Genomic DNA, 3,782 nt, shown 5'->3' with positions numbered 1-3,782 from the left:
TTCAGGGTTTCCCAATAATACATTTACCTGAAGATTCACCAATCGGTCCATAATTACACTTACCTTTGATATTGACCAGACCAACCAACAGAAAGAACTATGTCATACTAAAGTTATGCCAGAGATATTTATATAATGACGAGATGGTCAGGTCTAACAGGATTCTCTTCCTTAGAGAGAGGAGGCGAGATCACGTGGGGCCATTCTAGCCAATGAGAAGGCATATAATCGTGTGACAAACAGGCACAACTCGAATATTAAATCGTTTTTTTCAATGTTCCCGGTATGCCATGTGTGTATGCTTATATCAGAACATTCGTAACAACCTAACCATCACGAAACTTTTATTCGATCAAATTAGCTTAATGTTGCAAAGAAGACATCATTTTTTGATGTTGGCCAAATTCGACACTCTCATTGACCACCACGCATAACTCCTCGCCTGGTGGGGACAGATTGGGCCAAGTTACCCATCTTGAATCGCCTCCTCCTCTTTGGTAACGCAACTCTAAGTTTCATTTCCTCACTGCATTTCCACGAAAGAGGAGAGGCAATACCGAAATGCCTAACGCCCAAAATGTATGGCCAGTCTGAGATATGTCTTTTTCTTTGAAACTCTGCCTAGAACTCTGCCAGCATCCCGGAGTCGCCTCTTCACTGTTGATGTTGAGACTGGTGTTTTGCGGGTACTATTTAATGAAGCTGCCAGTTGAGGACTTGTGAGGTGTCTGTTTCTCAAACTAGACACCAATGTACTTGTCCTCTTGCTCAGTTGTGCACAGGGGCCTCCCACTCCTCTTTCTATTCTGGTTAGAGACAGTTTGCTCTGTTCTGTGAAGGCAGTAGCACACAGCTTGTACGAGATATTCAGTTTCTTGGCAATTTCACATGGAATAGCCTTCATTTCTCAGAACAAGAATAGACTGATGAGTTTCAGAAGAAAGTCCTTTGGCTCTGGCCATTTTGAGCCTGTAATCAAACCCATAAATGCTGATGCTCCAGATACTGAACTACTCTAAAAGAAGGCTAGTTTTATTGCTTCTTTAATCCGAAAAACAGTTTTCAGCTGTGCTAACATAATTGCAAAAGGGTTTTCTAATGATCAATTAGCCTTTTCAAATTATAAACTTCAATTAGCTAACACAACGTGCAATTGGAACACAGGAGTGATGGTTGCTGATAATGGGCCTCTCTACGCCTATGTAGATATTCCATTAAAAATCTGCCGTTTCCAGCTATAATAGTCATTTACAACATTAACAATGTCTACACTGTATTTCTGATCAATGTGATGTTATTTTAATGGACAAAAATGTGTTTTTCTTTCAAAAACAAGGACATTTCTAAGTGACCCCAAACTTTTGAACGGTAGTATATATTTCTTAATTCCATTCTTTTACTTTTAGATGTGTGTATTGTTGTGAATTGTTAGATACAACTGCACTATTGGAGCTAGGACCACAACCATTTCACTACACCTGCAATAACATCTGCTAAATATGTGTGTGTGACCAATAAAATTTGATTTGAACAAACATGGCACCTCACCCAGATTTGAGTTGAGAGAAATTAGGCAAGGTTGTCCAGAAAATTATGTCATGGCTTTAGAAGCTTCTGATAGGCTAATTGACATCGTTTGAGTCAACTGGAGGTGTACCTGTGGATGTTTTTCAAGGCCTACCTTCAAGCTCAGTGCCTTTTTGCTTGACATTATGGGAAAATCAAAAGAAGTTAGCCAAGACCTCAGAAAAAAGATTGTAGACCTCCACAAGTCTGGTTCATCCTTGGGAGCAATTTACTACACCTGAAGGTACCATGTTCATCTATACAAACAACAGTACGCAAGTATAAACACCATGGGACCACGCAGCCGTCATACCGCTCAGGAAGGAGACGCTTTCTGTCTCCTAGAGATTAACCTACTTTGGTGCGGAAAGTGCAAATCAATCCCAGAACAACAGCAAAGGACCTTGTGAAGATGCTGGAGGAAACAGGTACAAAAGTATCTATATCCACAGTGAAACGAGTCCTATATCGACATAACCTGAAAGGCCGCTCAGCAAGGAAAGAAGCCACTGCTCCAAAACCACCATAAAAAAGCCAGACTACGGTTTGCAACTGCACATGGGGACAAAGATCTTTGGAGAAATGTCCTCTGTGCAAGCAAGGATCCTACAAACCTGACTCAGTTACACCAGCTCTCTCAGCTCTCTCAGGAGGAATGGGCCAAAATTCACCCAACTTATTGTGGGAAGCTTGTGGAAGGCTACCCAAAATGTTTGTCCCAAGTTAAACAATTTAAAGGCAATGTTACCAAATGATTAATTGAGTGTATGTAAACTTCTGACCCACTGGGAATGTGATGAAAGAAATAAAAGCTGAAATCAATCATTCTCTCTACTATTATTCTGACATTTTACATTCTTAAAATAAAGTGGGGATCCTAACTGACCTAAGACAGGAAATTTAAGAGTTTTAGGAGTTTAAATGTATTTGGCTAAGTTGTATGTAAACTTCTGACTTCAACAGTATGGGGGATACAACCTTCCCAGCTCTGCAGATTTTGCTGCAAAGAGGCAGAGTCATTCGATCATTTATTTTGGTACTGTTCAAGACCGTGCAAAGCTGTCATAAAGGCAATGGGTGGCTACTTTGAAGAATCTCAAATATAACATTTGTTTAACACGTTTTTGGTTAATACATGATTCCATATGTGTTATTTCATAGTTTGTGTATTCACTATTATTCTACAATGTAGAAAATAGTAAAAATAAAGACAAACCCTGGAATGAGTAGGTGTGTCCAAACTTTTGACTGGTACTGTATATATATATATATATATATATATATATATATATTTATCCCAAAAATATATGGGGGATTGGAAATTATGCAGACAATTACATTGATGGTAGCTACAATCTATCTGCAATATTAAAGCTGATCTACACCCTAAAAATATATGTATATTAAAAAAATAACTATAATAATAATGTCCACTTCTCAGAACGTATTAACCTGTCAGGAGGATGTAAACAAGGTTGTCCATCTGCATATTTATTTATTATGGCCATCGAAATGTCAGCTATTACAATCAGATCATACAATAATATCAAGCGGCTAGAAACACCGGGCTTAAAAACAACAGTGTCATTGTACGCTGATAATTCATGTTTTCTTTAAATCCACAATTTGGATCCTTCCACAGCCTCATAGAGGATCTAGATAAAGATAGTTCTGAGAAAGATAACGAGAGAGTTGATCAGACAGCACGCTCAAGTGTTTTGGAAAGAAATGAAAGAAGTGATACAGGTCTATAGTGTTTGACGGTTTCTTGAGGACGGGAGCGACTCGGGCCAGTTTGAAGTCAGACGGGATGCAGCCAGTGGTTAAGGAATGAGTTGATGAGGGAAGTGAAGAATGGGAGAAGGTCTCCTGTTCTTCACTTGTTGCTCCCTCTCTTGTTGGTCCCTCTCCTTGTTCGGGCGGAGTTCGGCGGTCGACGTCACTGACCTTCTAGCCATCGCCGATCCACTTTTCATTTTCCATTGGTTTTGTCTTGTCTTCCATCACACCTGGTTCCAATTCCATCAATTACATGTTGTGTATTTAACCCTCTGTTTCCTTCCATGTCCTTGTCCATAATTGTTTGTTGTAGTGCTTGTGCTGGTATTTACCGGGTTTTGTTTGACCCATGTATTGTATTGTTCTGTTGACGGTGGTTTATGGTTATTAAACACAACCGTTGTAAATCAGTTTCTGCTCTCCTGCGCCTGACTTCT

At 39.5% G+C, this 3,782-nt stretch overlaps 1 protein-coding gene across 3 annotated transcripts in view; it reads right to left on the bottom strand.

Annotated features, from left to right (window-relative positions):
• The window catches only part of LOC110500504 (tyrosine-protein kinase FRK), a 10,100-nt gene extending 9,882 nt beyond the window's left edge, over nt 1–218 (bottom strand). For 2 of the 3 annotated variants that reach the window (XR_005038608.1, XM_036957911.1), the window contains exon 1: nt 64–218. The gene's annotated coding sequence lies outside the window, so the exon portion shown is untranslated. The remainder of the gene's footprint in view (nt 1–63) is intronic. The other variant, XM_036957912.1, reaches the window with a different exon arrangement.
• Nucleotides 219–3,782: the final 3,564 nt, after the last annotated feature.

The sequence above is a fragment of the Oncorhynchus mykiss genome, chromosome 21 (assembly GCF_013265735.2).
Source record: "Oncorhynchus mykiss isolate Arlee chromosome 21, USDA_OmykA_1.1, whole genome shotgun sequence".
Taxonomy (NCBI): Eukaryota; Metazoa; Chordata; class Actinopteri; order Salmoniformes; family Salmonidae; genus Oncorhynchus; species Oncorhynchus mykiss.
Note: the sequence above shows the minus strand (reverse complement) of the source record. Positions and strands in the feature narration are given on the sequence as shown.